Source organism: Puntigrus tetrazona, chromosome 7, assembly GCF_018831695.1.
Source record: "Puntigrus tetrazona isolate hp1 chromosome 7, ASM1883169v1, whole genome shotgun sequence".
NCBI classification, from domain to species: Eukaryota; Metazoa; Chordata; class Actinopteri; order Cypriniformes; family Cyprinidae; genus Puntigrus; species Puntigrus tetrazona.
This window is the reverse complement of record NC_056705.1, coordinates 33,553,941-33,574,059: the sequence shown is the minus strand read 5'-3', so window position 1 is coordinate 33,574,059 and position 20,119 is coordinate 33,553,941. Positions and strand designations below refer to the sequence as shown.

At 37.7% G+C, this 20,119-nt stretch overlaps 2 long non-coding RNA genes across 2 annotated transcripts; both read right to left on the bottom strand.

The window, feature by feature from the left end:
- Positions 1-2,273, bottom strand: LOC122348769. The gene is made up of 4 exons (XR_006251370.1): positions 2,168-2,273; positions 1,946-2,026; positions 1,788-1,850; positions 1-11 (listed from the first exon to the last, which is right to left on the bottom strand). It is a non-coding gene; the product is annotated as an uncharacterized LOC122348769 (long non-coding RNA).
- Positions 2,274-4,183: 1,910 nt separating this feature from the next.
- LOC122348768 lies at positions 4,184-8,162 on the bottom strand. The gene is made up of 5 exons (XR_006251369.1): positions 8,116-8,162; positions 5,910-5,972; positions 5,151-5,219; positions 4,438-4,482; positions 4,184-4,300 (listed from the first exon to the last, which is right to left on the bottom strand). It is a non-coding gene; the product is annotated as an uncharacterized LOC122348768 (long non-coding RNA).
- Between the last annotated feature and the right edge of the window lie 11,957 nt (positions 8,163-20,119).

Sequence of the window (20,119 nt, the reverse complement as noted above, 5' to 3'; positions counted from 1 at the left end):
GCCCCAATAATCTGTTAATTTGAACAAAATGAAAACTGAAGTGAAATATATATCATGAAAATTGCATGTTATTTTTTTGTTTGGTACATCCTTGTTCCTTGGTCATGTGATATTCAACTGCCTGTTGTTGTTCTTGCCATTCTTTGGTTTTCCAGCATCTTCTGCATATTTGAACCCTTTCCAAAATTTACTGTATTATTTTGAGATCCATATTTTCACACTGAGGACAGCTGAGGGATTCATACACAACCATTACAAAAGATGAAAACACTGAAGCTCAAGAAGGCATATAGTGAGGAGTTTGCTCACTGACAAAGAAATGATCAGTCTATAATTTTAATGGTAGGTTTATTTTAACATTGAGAGACAGAATAACAACAAAAAAATCCAGAAAAGTGCTTTTCAAAAAAGTTCTAAATTGAATTTTAATGAGTCAAATAAGTATTTTACCCCTTCACAAAACGTGATTTAGAACTTGGGGCCAAAATAACAATCAAAGAGGTGAGACATTTCTTGCCTTTGGCCACCGGGTTGTGTCCCACTTCTCTTAGCAGATCCCCTTCAACTCATTAAGATGCATATTTTGATGCTGACATTTGGCAACCTAAACCCACAGATTTTCCACACAGGATTAAGGTCTTGCTAACATTAGCTAGGTTACTCCAGGACCTTAATGTGCTTCTTCTTAAGATACTCCTTTGTTGCCTTTGGCCATATGTTTTGGGTTATTGTCATGCTGGGATACCCATCTATGACTGAGGGAAGGATGTTCTCACCCAAGATTTGAAGGTACATGGTACCTTTAATGTGTTGAAGTTGTCCTGTCCCCTTAGCAGAAAAAAATCCCCAAAGAATATTTTCAGCTCCATGTTTGATGATGGGGATGATGTTGTTGGGTTCATAGACAGCATTCCTCTTCCTCCAAAGTGAGTTGAGTTGATGCCAAAGATACATTAAGGAACTGTTTTACCCTTGTTAAAGTCACACTTAATCTGGCTGAGGCTTGAGAGGCGGGTCCTCCCCTTTCTCTCATGCTCTTGCCAGATCAGCAGGTTTTCATGCCTGCATCCAAAGTGTGCCCCAGTATTTCTTTGTAGCAAGCAACGAACACTGCAGCAGCTTTTGCTTCTGTAAAAAGGGAAATTACGAGCGCTGCCTCTGAGAGCTCCTCCCATTGATTATTAAAACAAAAGGGGATCGGGGTCAATTTATAGGGAGTCAAATACCTATTTGACTCATTAAAGTATAAATCAATTTAGAACTTTTAGAAATGCATTTTTTTTTTATTTAATTCTGGATAATTAATTTTAAATGTTTTTTTTCTTCATTTTGATGATTACAACTTACAGCTCATGAAAGTCAAAAATCCAGTACGTCAAAAAATTATAATATTTACTAAGGATTTGCAAAACAGAAGTTCTTTAAAGTATATTCATTTATGCACTTAATACTTGGCATGGAAACGATGAGCCTGTGGCACTTCTGATACACTATAGAGCCTTCAGCTTATCTGTATTGTTGGATGTTTCACTGCACAATTATGTTAAACACATCTTACTAGGAAACATATACTCATTCATATACTTCTCTCCCACTCTCTGAGGCAAACTCTCTAAACTCATCCTTTCCAGTCATCCTACTTGTCCACTTGATTCTATTCCATCTCATCTCCTTTAAGCCTTTTCTCCTGCAGATGTACCTGCACTCACGTCATAAAATCTTTCCTTCACACTGGTGTTTTTCCCTCAAGTTTCATTCTTAATTCACATTTTGCTGGCTTTACTTACCGAGGGTCCCTGAGGGCCAGGCAAACCAGTATCTCCTTTGTCTCCTTTCAGACCATTCACACCCTGTGGATGCATTACCGAGACTTAAACAGTATCACGTATAGTACATTATGTGAAGACCACAAGCATCAACAAATTACATTTCTGGATCATTCTACCTGTAACCCAGGAAGACCCATTGATCCTTTTTCTCCGGATATTCCCGGGATTCCCATGTCCCCTTTTGAACCTTTGTGACCCTAAGAACATGTATTGTGGAGCGTGCATTATATTAATTGTTACATAGGATTTAACAACAACTTAAAATGTGTTTACGCAACAGAAAACAGAAATGGGTCACGCGACAGAAAACAGAAGCTAGAACATTTTAATCCTCGTACCCTTTCACCATCCAGGCCAGGAAGTCCAGGAACACCCTGGCCACCCTGTGAAAAACAACAACAACAACAAAAACGTATGTAAAGGCTGAAACGAACTGCAATCACATTAGCATTTGACTTCACAAAGTTTATGGTCACATTGCTAATAGATTAAAGGGGTCATATGATGGGATTTTTTCTTTAATGTGTTTTATGTAGTTGTTTGTGCATGTATAGGATCTGAATAGTTACATTACATTTCTGATGTGAGCTTGAGGTGTTCGGCCAATTATAATGCACTGTATCAGCTGGCCAATCAAAGCAGACTAAGCTTGAGAGAGGAGGGGCATAGAGGAACTACAATAATATACAGTATTTGAAATTAAAATCAAAGCATGTCAACATATTCTGTTACACCCAATACACAAAATAATAATTTTTAAAATAGCATCATTTGACCCCTTTAAGTTGTTACCTTTATCCCTTTGGTCCAACTGGTCCAGGAGGCCCAGGGGACCCTAAGTCACAAAAAAGAAGAACATAAGATAAATGATAATATGAAAATATATGCACCAAATATTTATTTCATCATTTATGTGTTTGTTTTGTAAAACTTAATGGCAAAGCACACAAGGGACACATTTCTCACACATTTTTTGTTATATACTTGTAATTTCTTATTTATGTGATAACAAGATCAAACTGGACATGTTTAATCTGAGCACTCTGAATATAGATAGCTGAGAAAGAGACAAAAACTTTTCCACACTTTGATCCTTGTTACAAAATGAAGTCTTTAGCTTAAGTCAAACAAAACAAATGTTAACAAATATTAGTACAGCAACGCAGTGTTTCGTCAAGACACCTGTAAGAGAATTATCAGAATTACGTGTAGACACTTTTATAGAGGTTCATACTGATCAAAAGTACAGCACATATAAAACACACAGACAAAACAGAGGTGAATTACCGTAACTGTAATAGTAGTTATCTTCTGTAGTCGGTCAGGAAAGAGGGAAGGTAAAAGATAAGATTACAGTTATGTATCAGACCAACCTTTCTGTCTGACCATTAATTTTCATGCCCCACATGAACCACTACTGTAGAACATTATCTATGCATTGTTGGGTGTGTCTTTGAATTATCTAAAAGTTGATTCAGCGTGAACAGTCTTTCATGCAGTTTTATGCCAATCCTTACTACTGATTCTTCTCAATTACTTGACCAGCGCTATTGAGCGCTTTGGCTTGAGATATGAAAGCTGTCTTGACTTGTGCAGCTCATTACAGCTCAGAAATATGACATCCAATGAAAGGTGATGAATAGGTTATGATTGCACTAACCTGAAGAGCCTCTTGGATGTTTCCATTGTAGTCTATGATTTCAGTTGTACCCTGGTCACCTTTGTCTCCAGGTGGCCCTGAACAAACACAGCATATTCACTTAGTATGTAAATATATATATATATATATATATATATATATATATATATATATATATATATATATATATATATATATATATATATATAAACACTAGAGACATGGAATATTAAACTATCCCGGGACAAATTTTGTATTTTAAAGCTTATTTAGAGGTGGGTAGAGCAGCCGAAAACTTTAACTTTTAAGTAAAGTACAAACACATGTATAGTTGTCTGCCAAACAATAAGATACATTTGTAGATTTGCTTTCAATCTACTGTAGGCTCATTCAATGCTATTTATACTCTCCACGTTCTTTCCTGTTATGACTGCGTAAGAGAGAAACTGCTTCAAACAATTCAGTGCATGCAGAGCGCTGAACAAATTATACAAACCGGTTTTCCAACTAAGACTGTTTTGCCCGTTGTTTGCTCAAGACTTTGAACGAAATCGTCCGTGAGGTGTCAGTGTATCTTGTTACTGTCTGCTTATTCACCAGCTGTTTTACAACATTATGCCCTAGATTTGTGAACAATCAATAAAACCTGACCGTTCTGGTTTCATTCAGTCAAGTGCAACCATTAGCAAATTAAAAAAACTAAACAAAACAGGTTCATGCAACAGAGCAATGAAATGCTGTAAGAATAAAGCTAATGTACCAAAAAAGAATTTTAGACTTCACTTACTTGTGATCCTGTTGGGCCTACATCACCTTTGTCTCCTAAATCCCCCTGTAATTGACCAATATTATATTTAAATACTCATAATATTGTCTCTTTGCTTTATTAATATGTAGGAATTTTTATTTGTTTGAATACCTTAACTTTATTATTTAATTGTTTTAGCTTTTTAATGCACAAAGACTGACCTTTGAACCTTTCGGGCCTGGTGTTCCTGGTTCCCCCTGCTCTCCCTTATAATTATTTGAAAACAGAGAGAATTATCATCAACACATTCAGAGGGAACATAATAAAACACCAATTGTGTGTGTAATCGGATTAATTATGGGCCATGTTACTGGTGCAAAACAAATAAATGTCTTTTTTTCCCCTCTTGAGAATTACACCATATAACATTTTAAGACTTAGTCTCAAAAATCAGACATCGTTTATTTGAACACTTACACTTATTATTTTTTTTAATTTATCTAGACTGAGGAAAGAACTCTTGCAGAAATTACCCACAACATAAACACAACTAACTGCAGTACTGATGTTTGTTAAAAGATAAAAAAAAATAATAATAACCGTTGTCTAAATCTTATTCAAAAAAATATACTAACTTATTTTTGTCTAAATCTCTATTCAAAAGAAATGTTTATTTCCTGAGAAAATAAGAAAATCTTCTTTCTTAGTTTTAAAATAATATCCATACAGCTATTTGTAAAACTGTTTATCTCTCTGTAGGGTCATGTGGACGAGCTTGATTCAGATTAAACAATATCTGTTTCTGGAAAACAATGTGTGATTTAAGTGAAAAGTGTATACATAGCTGTATGGCATACTGGATATTATCTGCTTATTGTGACATTGAGACTTTTGACTAATGACGACCTCCGCACCTATATACTGTTCATCTTACCTTGTGCCCTGCTGGACCCGTCTCACCACGTTCACCCTTGCCAGGCGGTCCTTGTTCTCCTCTCTCTCCCTACAAAATGTTTTATTCATTGATGTAAAAAAACAGTTTAAAGAGGTACACATTTTATATTACAAAAGTGATTACATCAGTGGTTGTCAACCAGGAGACCACTGTAAACGGTAAACTTTGTCCTCAATAAATGTTAACATGATTTACATTTTGATATATATTAACATAATTTTGCATAGTAATTATAATAATAATAATAATAAAGTACATCATATTGATGATTTTCAATATTTTATTACAGCAGAAGTACCAAAAGTACATGTTAGCATAGATGGAAAAGTATTTAAATAATATCTTGGAAAATTGATTATTTATTTATATATGTTTTTAAAGCTAATTAAATTAAATCTAGCTGAATTAAACCACTCTTTTCTTCACGTGTGGGTATTTCTTCAAAATATCCTGTAGAGGGCAGTAGGGCAGCACATGCTGTATCTTGAAAGTCATTGATTAGATTTTTTTCATAAGTGCCTCACTGCATTGTTTCTTCCATAAATCTTACTTATTTAAATTAAGCTTTTCTCTCAGTAGACTGTACTAACTTTTTTTAGTCAATTTTTGTTTGTTCACCTTTCAGTCCTTAACAGAGCTATCGCTGTGATCACTATATAAATAGATAGATAGATAGACAGATAGATAGATAGATAGACAGACAGACAGACAGATCATCACTAGCTGTTACAAACACACCTTAGTTCCTGGCAGGCCTGGAAGTCCAGGCTCACCTTGAGGCCCATAGAATCCAGGTTCACCCTGCATACAGAAGAAACAGCAATGTAACTCTCTGTCAGTTACTAGGACTCCAAATAAAAAGATGGAATACTGTAGACAAAACAACAACAATAAAATCTTATGTAAAAGCATTCATGGTACAGTGGTACTACAATGAAAGGAGGAATTGATATTTTTAACACATTCTCATTCCCAACTTGTCACATACTAACTCTTTGTCAGGACTGCTTGTAGTCACGTTTGACCACCATTTAGGACCATTTTTCGATATGCAGGGTCTTCCATTGCTTTGAACCAGAAACCCTTGGCATTAATATGCCAACGCAACTGGTACTGGGAATGTTATTGTCAAGATTAAATATTATATTGAGTAATAATACTGCCATTATTGCATACATGTTTGAGTTCAATATAAACAGTCACAACTGTTTTATTTATATTACACTATTTAAACATTTATGAGCACATAACCCAACCCCTAAACCTATAATCTGTCAATAAAACACAAGATATAACAGACTACAGTCATACTACAGTCATAATTTATTCAAAAAGTATTCATGTACTTAAATGGCTTGTTTCTACTGAGCAGTTAAGTCCATTTCCATTGACAGAAGTCAAACCAAAACCAAAAATAGAAAACTAGACTTAACCACTACAGCAAAAGCTTGGAGCTAAGCTCACTGGAGGATGTTGATTGGTTGACTAGAATTGTCCTTACTTTATTTGTTTTCGTCCCTGAGTGTTGGTCTTGTTTACACCAGAGTGTGCAAACACACACAAATACATATAAAGGCAGCCAGAAAAAGCCTTACTCCAGCCTCGGTTGTGTGAAATGCTATTGGCTCTTGTGAGCGCATTAATGGAGCGGGATCATTTTCAGCGATTAAAACCGTATGTGTTACTTCACATAAAGACATTGTATGGTTTCAGAAGACTCGGGAATGCAACATAGCTTGTTTGCAATGCTTTTATACTGCTTGTTTATGGTCAGTTTTTTTTTATTTGCCTGTTAGGGTGTGTGTTTTATATTGTTCAAACGTGGGTAGGTTTAGGGTAGGTTTGTGCTATAAACTATACTATAAACGAAACTATAAATGTATATAAAATTATAATATACATTTTTGCACAAATGCACACAGCAAGGAGGACCCTGCGTGTGAAAAAGTGACACTAAAGGGTACCTCGCAAAAAAAAAAAAAAGCAATGACAAAGGGTTCCTGACCAAAAGTCAATATGTGACTAGTCGGGAGTGAGAACTTCTTGATGTTTTCAGAGCCAGTTAATGAAAACATTCTAACATTCAATCAATGAACACTATGAGCGCATGGGTCTCAATTTCAGAAACCTTAAAAAGACCATGAGAGCATCACATTTGCACAATGTTAGCATTCAGTACCTCCAGCCTCTAAGTGAAAACACAGGGTTATATAAACCAGGAGGGATTTTTACAAGGCCAGCAGGTTGTAAGCTTACAAAAGTATACAGGCAAACAAACCAAAACAGCAACAAGCATTAGATCATGCCTATTGGAGCATTCTTTAAATTGCTAACTTTTTCTCTTTGCTCCAGTGGTTTTCCACTCACTTTCTCATGAATAAAAAAAAATCAAAAATCTAATATATATATATATATATATATTATCTATAGCATTTTTTTAGACAGTTTGGATCCTGAACATCTGCAATCGGCTTTTCATTTTCAGTTCAGAAGGAAAGAAAATATTGTTCCATTACATTATGCAAAGTGGTGAAATCTCTGGAAGAGTGCTCTGTATGATTCGACACACTCAGGATGTTAATGCACTGTTTCACTGTTGTGGATTCTGTTTGAAAAATCATAACACAAGCCTGGGTATTTATAAGAATACTAGGATAAACTGTGCAAAATTTAATCTAGGTTTAATGCTAGGTTTAATCTGGGCAAATCTGATTCACTGATGCGTCATTTCCTAATTATTTTACAACCGATGATTCCCAATAATGTGCATTTGGATAAACCAATATAAGGCACATTCTGCTTAAAACTAAACGAAACCATGTCAAACAGACTAATATGAAGGATACACTGACGCTATGTAGTCACATTTCCACAACTCTTATTGGTTGCTGGATATGGGGGATGGGCAGAATCAGAGGTTTTAAATTTATGAAGACACAATTACCTTAATCCCGGGGAGTCCAGGCAGCCCTGGAAGTCCTGGCTCACCCTATGTAGGAAAAGTGCAACAAATTACAGCCAAACCAAGCCACCACTTCTGGCGATGAGCCTGGAAACTGAGAGCTCAACCACAATTGGTTTCTTCTAAAGCCACAGTATCAAAAGATTGGCCCTGGTTCACTTACTCAAGTGAAAACCATCTAGTTAAAGCTAAGACACATTGGCTATCTATTGGTGTTGTCGTTGGATCATTTCCACCATACTTTTCAAATTAATGTTACTGCCATGTAAGTGCTGAACAATTATATCTGAAGGTTTTGCTTATCTATCATTTGGACAGATAATATGGATAATATGGATCCCATTAGGCCATGAAATGTATTATTATATTACTGCATATAAGTATATTAGTACACCCATGAGATGTACAAAAGTACAATTTTTACATAACAGATCAAGTCATTTCACAGTTAGTCATACATACTCTGCTGGAAATAAATAAGTGGGTAGGAGTAGTGCTCAAATGTTGAGGTCAATGTAGATCCCAGACTGTAGACAGGAGGATTGTAAGCATTCACAAGATTTTCTTTATGTGCTGTAAATATGTTAAACATTTCTGTGAGAGTGGAACTCAAACTGATCTCTTTGGTCTCATACTGAATTTGGAGCAGATTAATTATTCAGAGAAGCTTTCTAACAGTGTTTTACTGTACAAAACAAGAAAAAGTAATAAAGTGTGATGCAAACGCACAAAGAAAAATACAAAGTAGACAAACTGTAATGCCATGGGCTATATTTATACTTTTTATCAGATGGAAATAAAGTGTGTTTCTCAGCTCATGGGCTATAAAGTTGTCCTTGCTAAAAACACTTCAGCCATAAGGTGCAAAGAATTTGGTTAATCATTAATGACAACATGTTTTATTAAAGTCTCCTGCAGTCAAAAATGCTGTCCCTTAAAACTCATCTAAATTACACATTTTTTTAATATATTTATATAATTTAGCATGAATGTAACTCTACACCCTTGTTTCTACATATTAGTGATGACTCCTCACTAGCGCCCTGCTTTACAGAACTGTTAATTATATGCTAATAATAGGATCCCTTTGACGTGATTGGTTATTGCCTTTGGGTATACTGAGCATCGGCGTTGATTTATAGATTAGCACATGGTTCGTCTAAAAGCATTTTAAAACACCACAGGGGCAAATAAATAACATTAAGAACTTGATTTTCACTACGGAGGACTAATAAATTATCAGTGTTCTCCATTAATAAATAATCTGTCATTAGGTCACTTGTTTCATAAGTGTATACTCAATGGCTTGGAGTACAATATGAGCTTTGCAATTTTACCTTTGTCCTCGCGCGCCTGGCTCACCAGGCTCACCCTGTAGTAAGAAGAATTCTAATAAGGGCTCATCTGCACATACTAAATGAAAGATAACAAGTAGGATTTATTAAAAACACAGACTTAAAGATTCTGTCTTACCTTGATTCCAGCAGCAGAGGATCCGGCATCACCCTGTGAGAGATATAAAAATCATGGTAAATACATTTCATTAAACTGAGTCTTTTGAAAGTATAGTATCTTCCCTATTCCACGTGGGGAGAAATTGTGGAAATCATATGGCTGCTGAGCATGCTAAAGCCTTAAACCGGTGCATAAAATAGCTGTACTGCTATCCAAACACCAGATTATGTGATCATCTTGCTCAGCGGGCTTATTTAGTTGCATTTTATGTTGCAGTTTAATGGGAATAGAGATGCTGGGTAATGATGATGCTTAATGTAAAAACTTTCATAGTGAAATCTTGCTGCAGCAACTGTTTTAAAGTAAACTTCAAAATATATAACAATCGTGATTTTAACGAGTGCAGGAATCCACTTTCCTGGAGCTGACATGGAAGACAGTTTAGAAATGCCTGTGGTTAAGCTAGAACTGATTTGGTATAATGCCTGGTAGGAATTTTGTAAGCGAGGTCATGAGCATCATGGAGCAAGTTCATTTAAGGCTAGCTTCTGTATTAATAGACATCAGTTAGTACTTGGATGTTATTATGCCCACATTTCCACGCACTATTTAAACCTCCACATTCCGCTTGCGTTAATGAAGTTAAATATCACTGGCAATGAGCTTCTAATGATGATAGTAATCAGCTTAATATGTCTTGTAAGCTAATGTTTAAGTACTAACGAGTTAAGTACCATCATTTCATTTCATTTGTCAAACAGAGATTCAGTGAAACTCAAGGATTTATGCCAGCATCATATATCAAATCAAGGCAACCTGAAAAATATCATAAAATATGCTAGTCTAATTGTTTACTTATACCACACACAAACACGCTCGCGGCGCCATCTGTGTCACATTAAACAGATGTGTGCCAGTGCAGAGCAGATCATTGACATTCAAAACAGTGGGATGGTTGAGTTCAGTCTGGGTGAGAGAGCTGGCGCAGCGGATGCACAGGTGCGGCAGAAGATCTGAAAATGTCTTCCCGCTTTCAAAGCGCAACATTTCAAAGGAACAATATCTGGAAAAACACCGCTTTCAATCTCTCTTGAGAAAGACAAGCAATGAGAAAGCTCTCCATCTTTTTGTCTTCTGCTTTATTTTAGCAAGTTTTAGCCTCATACTTTCTGATCAGACATCAGACAAAATGAAGTTTTAAAGTGGTCACCGCTAATAAGTGCATTGTGCTTTTGTCTTTTTCTGCTATTAAGCACCAAATAATCAAATAATTCATATTTTCTTTGGTTTTCCTGCAACAGCAGAAATAAAATTAAAGCTTAATAACATTAATTAGGTAGTAGGTGGACGTCTTGGGGACCAGTCGATGGAAGATGATTGGTTCTGGTGGGAAAGAGCAGCTAGGCCCACTGCCTGCTGCTGAATTCTGAGAGCCAAGAGGCAGCTGAGGAAAGAATGCCCTGGCTTTTATAGTCATCATTATAATGCAAGCTTTAATTCCTGCATTTTTTACAGCAAATGAACTACATAACAGTTATAGCTAGATGTCAGTAAACTATTTCTGCTCTGCCCTAATCAGCACCTTCACGGCAGTTTTGCCTTTTCTATGAATATTATTAGTACACAATGAATGGATGAGTAAGCCATGCCAAGAAAGAATATCAAATTGAACTGTCTGGCCCAAAGGCATATTTGTTTCTACTTTAGAGATCAGTATAAAGTTAAAAAGAACAATACATCAAAGCGCATTCTGTTGTGCACCTGTCAAATATTGGCAGAGATTTATATTGGTAACAATTTATCACATATGGTTCTGATTAAGTTATGTCTCCAGGCCTTATGTTATTCCATTACAGAAGCCACCAGTTTGCAAGCATGAAATGCCATGTAGACTAATGACTTACAAAACCCATTACAGCCAATACCACTTCTGTTTTGTCAGCAAAAAGAAAACTGCTCTTTGCTGCTGTTATCGATATTTCATTTGTTTTTCAGAAGTACTGCAGCATGATATGAAATGTAATGATTGAACGTGGCTTATTCGTCCTCATAAAAATTTGAACAAATACACACACAAGGTTTGATCATTTTTAATACTCATAATAAACCAAGAAATGGGGGAGCGGGCACTGACAGATTGCTCGATGTGAGACCGTTTATTTATGTTTTCTGAAAAGGAGGAGAAGCAGAGGAGAAGCCTCATAAAGAAAAATATAAAATGACACAGTCACAGTCATTATTATCCAGGATCTGGCTACAGAGGACCTGTAATGCAATAGTGATGTTGTCAGCATGAAGGTCAGATTTTTATTATAAAGAAAACTGCTTGCACAGTTTATAGACTGACTGAACTGCAATACCGCACATTTTAAACTAAAGGCAACTAAATCAACTGCAGTAATTGAAGTCAACTACTTTGGGATGCATATAGTCAGGGGTTAAACGGTGGTGTAGGTGAGTTTTATATCTGTATGTTTATGCTTATATTTATGCGGCACCGTGTGAGTAATTTTGACTGAAATGTGCGTATTTCTAATGTAAAAGCACACTGAGACCACGATGAGTGAAGAAGAGGTTCTGTAGTGTGAAAATGCCCAGTCCTTGAACCGCAGCCATCGCTTCGTCAGCGAGGGCTGCAACCTTAAGATTGCAAGAGGAACTGCCGTGAGTTATTACTGCTGCCTATATATGCTTTGAGAACCAAAAGCTTTTGGGAAATTTAATTAAAGAGATTTATTTATGTTATGCTTTGGCCAAACAGGATTTTCTCTCTTTGAGATCTGATTTTGAAATAGCAAGTCACTAATTACACACCCAGTTAAATATTTCTATACATAACACCCAGAGGCATTGTCGTAGCGCTGCTGTCGCCCAGGTGTAGAGATTTAACTTGGAGAATCGCGCAACGAGCATGCAGGTAAAGTAAAGCTTTAATCTTCTCAGAGCTGGAATAAACAATATCTTTACAGGCAGGCAGACAGGACCAAAACCACACGCGTACATTAAAGGCGAGGAGCCGACGAATCACGCAGGGATCAAAACTAGAACTTAAATACAAGCGAGGAAATCACTAAGCGCTAAGACAATTAACTAAAATGGAGTCACAGAACACATGGTACCCGGCGACAAAACAAGCTACACTACAATACTCGGAGATATGCATTTACACTGCCATCCAATCACATACACACAAAGCAAACCAGCTAAATATTTCAAAATGGCTTGTAATTTTGGGGCTGAATATTTTAGACTAAAGTTTAATTAAATGTATAAAAATAAAGAAAAAAATCTTAAATGTAAGAATGCATAATAAAATTTTTAATCTAAAAATTTACTCCTTACGTAATAAAAGCTTTGTTAGAAGTATTTGAAACACAAATTAAGATATTTTTGATGCATCTCTGACCACTCCATAGATAGCAAATGTAATTAACACAATCAACATCTGTCATCAGTGATTTAACAGTAACATTACAAAGAAAACGAGAATACTTTTCATGAGCAAAGAAAACAAAAAATAATGACTTAATTTCAGTTTGTCTCCTCTACTTCACCATAGCATCATTTTGGACTTAATGCAAACAGCGTATGCTTACAAGGATATACATGTGTGTAAGCTTTTACGAGGTCAGGAACAATGTGAGAGGGTATATAATAATCACATATTAATGTAAAAATTTCCATTTTTGGGGTGGAGTAACTCAAATTTACTCTTTTGGATAAAAAGCCCTTATATGTATGGGTGGAAATGTTTCTCAAGCAACTTCTATCATGTCCTCTTTTTCTGTGTTGAGCGGAGGCCCTGCATGTGCATGTGCTGACTTACTAATGTAGTACAGTCCAGTAACCTGGAGTCAAATGTATTATCATTGTTCTTCTTCTTATGAATTTATTGATTGATTTATTGACTTATAGATAGATTATTGTTTTCGAACTCTAATTCTGACAGCACATATTCATCATCGCAGAGAATCCATTGGTAAACAAGTGATGAAATACCACATTTCCACGCATGCTCTGTTCCTATTGAGGAAACAAGCTCATTCTACATCTTTTGATGGCCTGATGGATAATTGATATGAAATATTTTTTTAGTTGAGCTATTCCTTTTACCCATTATATTACTATCACTATAAGATACAAAAACTTATAGAATATAAATAAAATCTATTTTTTTAACCAAATTTAACCAAATTTGCTAAATTTAGTTTTTCATTTAATAATGCAGTTAGGAACTATAATAATTTCACAGTGCAGAGAATGGAGTCCTATGAGTAGCATAAATAATTTAGGCTGACCTTCTCTCCAGAAGTCACCTTTTGGCCCCTCCTCTCCCATGTCTCCCAATAGAAAAAGCAAAGTTTTATTATTTTAATACATACTGAACAAGCAGTGTTGCCTCATCATATTTGTATAGTAAAATGTAAAATTGCATATAAAAATTGTCTCCTGGTTAAAGTTCATATACTATTTAAAACAGGAGCTGGCTGGAGGGAGTGGAATGATAGGTGGATGTGTCTATCCTAGAACCACACGATTCAGGGCTAACTCAGGTTATGTTAGCTTAACCTTTATGCACTACTCCTATTACTAAATTCCATGCTTTTTATGTAACATAAGCATATAACATCCGCCATCTGTACCTTACAGTTTGTAGTTTTTCCGTAATGTCAAAATTCATCCCAGTTCAAAAGGATAGCATGCAAATAAATAAACTTCATGGCAGGTACACTTTGAAGTTTGCAACCTTGAAACCTATGTCTGCCAGATTGTAATGATCTATACTGTCATATATGTACAAGTAATGGGGCCAAATACTACACTTTGAACGATTAACCCATAAGGATTTCTGTCCTTCCTATGCTGTGTTTTTATTTATTGTTGTCATCAATAGTGCTCATCTAATGCACATCAACTGTAGGGTTCCCCAGAGGTCCGAAAATTAAATTTTATTGTAGCCCTAGAAAGTAAAGCGGCAATGTTGTAATGAAGTGGCAGTGGTGATAAAACATGTCCTGTCTTTGTGTAATTCCAGCCATTTTTAGGCTGCATCTGAAAGTCTGGATACATAAGTCTATATTAGGTTTGAGTCTACTTTATAAATTTGATTTATTAGAAAACTATCTGGTGTTTGACACATTAAGTCTCTAAATTTAGTCCTAAAATGAGCTATTGGTCTAAATGTTGGTGTAAACCTGTGGTTGAGGATATGTCTGCCAACAGCATCAAGATATAATCCTAAAGTAGTGATCCAAGGCATAAAAAGAAGTAAAAGGCCATTGCATTAAACAGCTGTATTAACACTGTGCTCTTGGGCAGTACCAGAAGTTTACCATCATGAAATTAATTAACTTTCATTGAGGAATAAAGTGCTTCTGGCAAGGAAGCTAAACTTTCTATTCCTATGTTATGCGTTGGGCTGCCACTGTGAAACTCATTTAAGAAAGGATCTTTTAAGACACACATCACAGTGCATAAAATTAGAGTAAATATAATTGCCACACTATAATTACTTCCCTTTGTCTTCCAGTCCTGCATTTGCTCTTTTTCTCCACATTTCATCAGTATGACAGATAGGGAAGTTGCAGAGCACTATTCCTTTGTTCAGATTTCACACAAGCTATCTAATGCCTAGCCTGATTGCATTTCCACCAATTTACAGAAAAAGATTCAGATTTCATCTTGAGATACTTCACAAGTTCCTAATAAATTGAAAACTGTTCCTTGTTCACACGTTGTCTACCATCTGCCAAGAAAGCAGATGCTGGAGTTCAAGTGAACACTTCAGCCTTTTCAAAGTTTTACTCTTTAAATGCAGCCTTTGAACATAACATTGTATTGTTCTGGGGTAGAGTTTTGGCAAATACGCCCCTGCAATAACCAAAACTATCCCCACCCCCAATATTTAGTCAGTGGTTAATGGAATTATAGGCTATTAACAATAACAAATGATATATTGATTAATAATTATTTTAAAAAAAATTATTGGCCTGATAATGATTAACCAGGCTAGTCTTACTACAACAAAATATAGTTACAAGAACCTTAACATCACTTAGAGCCTATAAATCCCAAAATTGCAAAACAAAACACTACAGAGAAAAACATGGTTAGATAACTGAGGGAAATATTTTACCCCCTTTTCCCCCGTTCACCTCTATCACACCTATTGGAAAAGAGAATTAAGCAGTAGTAAATATTAAAATGCTATAAACTCAAACATTAAAGCATGCTTAAATGCACAGCTTAGTAATATTACTTCTGGAGTTCATTCTTTTAGAATATGGAGACTGCGTGACCTAGTATTTTACACGACCTGTGATATAATTGATTTGAAATAACCCTTACTCTCCCAGACATACCCAGGCCTAATACCTTACTCTGAAAACACAATAAATCATCTTTTGTATAAGGAATAACTGATGACCAGGAGTTAGAGCTTGTTTATGTATCAGTCTGTATGTCTCTCAACAGCTCTCTACGAATTGTTCTCCCTACTAATAGTTTTAGACCAGGTACTGTGTGTTTGCTGCAAATAATTGCACAGCCTGTATAACCAATTAGGTTGTGGCCTGTGTTATATGATAACAAGTGATCAAATTTTTATGATTTCACAGTTTTTCTCAAACGATTTGACACATTTGTCAAAACCAGGTCCTATTCTCAAAACCAGTTGTACTGTAGTTCTCAAACAAATTCCATACACCAATTGCAAAACAATACACACAACCCTGTCAAATGTTTTCCACAATAGTTAATACAATCAGCAAAACTTTACAAGATATCTGGAAAAAAAAGATTTTTATACAAATCACAAACATTCACACTCCTCTCCATTTCCATTTATTTTTGGCTGTAGAGGCTGCAAATTATTTGGGTTTGACACCAAAAGATGAACATAGGCAGGATATTGTAACATTTTAGCTTTTCCAGTGTTCATGTCTGGATCTGACGAATAATAACTTAGAAGATAGCACCTTTTGTTGAAACTGACAAGTGTTTTTTTTGTTGCAATGGTGTGTGTCAATCAAGGTGGGTATCACGTGATTTCCTGGCAGCCAATGTTGTTTTTAAATCACTAGTGTTTAAAGAGAACAAACTGTTGGTTCATGTCTTGCTGGCGCATCTGTGACCCAGACAGCAAGACTTTGTGATATTATCAAGAGCCATGGTATCCAGGCTGGCTAATATCAGCATGCCACCAAAAAGTTAACCACATCTAAAAGGATTAACTGGGGATGCAAGAGAGAAGCTGTCTGAAAGAATTTTTGTATCCAAATAACATAAAACCACAGCTGCCCAACTCACTGCAGAATTAAATATACTTCAACTCTCACTGTTTCACAAAACTGTCCATTGGGAGCTCATAGGGTAAATATACATGGCCGGGCTGCTATAGCCAAACCTTTGGTCACTTGCGCCAGTACCAAACGTCGGTTTTTAATGGTGTCAGCAATCTTGGGCTGTGGACAATGTGAAACATGCATTGTTCTCTGATGAGTCCACCTTCACTGTCTTTCCCACATCTGAGAGAGTTGTGGTGTGGAGAAGCCCCAAAGACAAGTACCACCCAGACTGTTGCATTGCCCAGGTGAAGCATTGGGGTGGATCCAGTGATAGTTTTTGGGCTGCAATATCTTGGCATTCCCCAGGGCCAGTTCTTGTGCTATATGTGCACATCATTGCCAAACACTACCGAACCATTCTGGAGGACCATGTGCATGAACATTGTATCGTAAAGGTGGTGCTATGTATCAGGATGATGATGCACCAATACACACAGCATGACTGGCAACAGAGTGGTTTGATAGGCATGAAAGAAATTATTGAACCACTCTTTTGGGGGTGTCTCTGGAGTGAGTCAGGAACATGTTTTCCTCCACCAGCATAACATAGTGACACAGACCACTATTCTGCAAGATTGTGGCGGGGAGGAGCCAGCGACAGACACAGTGAGGTGTGGTGTCAGGCCTCGGAAAGGCTTTTTATTAACAAAAATATACAAAATAAAGGTGTCCAGGGAAAAAAGTGTCCAAAATAAACAGGAGACCTGTGTCCTTTGTCATTGCTGCAGGCGTGCAGGTCAGGTAGTTTTCCAGGAAGAGGTCTAGGTATGGGGCGGAGTCTGGTGGCCACCTGACGCTTCCCCTCTCTGGGCCGGGGCGCCGAGCGGCGGCTTCTTTTCCGCGGCTTCTCATCTTCTTGCCGGTCAGCGATCAGAAGGGATAAACAGCCCAGCATTCTGGCCGCTGGAGCGGTACCGCGGTGTGCAGTATTCACCAAGGACTGGTGGAGTCCGACAGCACGCTTTCTCTGGCGTAAGCCGGGCAGAGTCCCTTTACCACACCCTTCCTGGACCCCACGAGGACACCCAGCGTGCATGCCGCGCAGAGACCGGTCTCGAGAAGCGCGCCGGCATTCGCACGCAGCGGTAGCGAGTGACGGCGTTCTACCGCCCGCCACAGACCTGTCCAGCACTGCGCCCCTCTCTCAGACATGCCCACTCTGTCGGGAGCCTGGTGAAGGGCAGTGGAATAAAGGATTTGGGTGATGATGACAATAAAGGGGAGGGCAGCTCGACTCGTCACTATCACTATATATATATATATATATATATATATATATTAAAGGGAGTGAAAAAAAAATCACAACAATGTAGAGAGCTCAAGAAAGTAACCCCGGAGAGTGGATTTGGTTTGACAATAAAATGAAGATACATGAAAATGTGTCCCAATCTGTTGTCCCGGTGCTGAGAGTAATCATGCTTGTGCTCTTAGCTTTCCTTGTGTGCTGCAGTGGAGTCCAAGTCGCGAGGAGTGTGGCCTGGATCGGTCACACACTGCTATCTGGTAGAGGAAAGAAGCCACAGACAGTAGTCTCAGAAGTCGATGTGGAGAGATTTCCTCTCCTGTGACGTTTTCCTGCTGCTTTTTTCCTGCTGCTGCATGTTTCCTGCAGCTACAGAGGTGGCTTATACGACCACCTGGGTCTTGGTAAGGGGCCTGGGAGCCATTCTGACCACTTCCCACCTTCTCAGGGTCACTGTTTATCATATTGGTCTGGCCCGGGTTTGGGGAGAACTGTCACGAATAGAGGGGGCCACAGGCGTGGCGGATCCATAATGCGACTTTTATTGAAGAAAGGCATGCAATCGCAGCAGGCAGGCGTCAAACAGGGCAAAACAGATGGTATGGGAAGCGAGGCAATAACAAAATCCAGAAACAGGTGATGGTCAGGTCAGGCAGCAAACAATCACAGTATCCAAAGACAGGCAGGGTCAAAATCAGGGAAGCAAGAACTTCGGAAAAACACAAGGAACTCGGAAAACAACAACAGAACAGGTGTAACAATGCAACCTGCAGGTAGGTGACCTGCTACTGAATTTATGAGTCCTCGTGTATTGCGGAAGTTGTAGCAGAGGGGAGTGGTGCAGATCACCCAGAGGTAAGGGCTCCTTCTGCTGGCCTGGTGACAAAGAACACATCAGAGAACTCTGAGCAAGAACTTATTGGGTGTCCCCATGCACACATGTGATGGGCAGGTATGTTCTACTTTCTGCCCGTGGGGCGAGGACATTGGAGCCTGACTAGGGTCACTGCACTGCCGGAGCCGGGTCAAGAGGGCGGAAGGGTTTCCATTCACTTTCACACCTCTACTCTGATGTGTCTGCTGGGGTCTCTTGGTGCACGATACAGCCTGCCAGCCAAGTTCTTGCGGGCAGCAGCTGGACCTTCAGTGGACATAGGCTCGTCTTGCACTGAGGAACTGCAGGCCTGCTCATTGGTCGCAAGGTGCCCTCTGGCAGCGCAGCGTTGCTCCTAGACCATTTTTCTCCTTGTGGCATTTTCTGGCCTTGATGAGCTGCGATGCATGACAAAATCAACCTGTGGGATGCGGTCAGGTGTTCGCTGTTTGTTTCCAGGGCGCTGATGAGTAATCGACACTTCTGTCACAATATATATATATATATATATATATATATATATATATATATATATATATATATATATATACATTACACACACAGTGTGACACAATTCTAAAATTTTTGGCTCTATACAACACTACAATGAATTTGAAATTAAATTAAAAAAACATGCTTTATCGTCAGACTGTCAGTTTTAATTTGAGGGTATTTACATACAAATCAGGTGAACAATGTAGGAATTACAACAGTTTGCATATGTGCCTTCCACTTGTTAAGTAATGGGACAATTGGCTTTTCAGCTGTTCCATGGCCAGGTGTGTGTTATTCCCTCATTATCCCAATTATGATGACCAGATAAAAAGGTCCAGAGTTAATTTCAAGTGTTCTATTTGCATTTGGAATCTGTTGCTGTCAACTCTCAAGATGAGACCCAAAGATCTGTCACTATCAGTGAGCAAGCATCATTAGGCTGAAAACCAAACGAACCCATCAGAGAGATAAATATTAGGCATGGCCAAAACATGAAAACATGAAACATTCTTAAAAAGAAGGAACACACCGGGGAGCTCAGCAACACCAAAAGACCAGAAAGACCACGGAAAA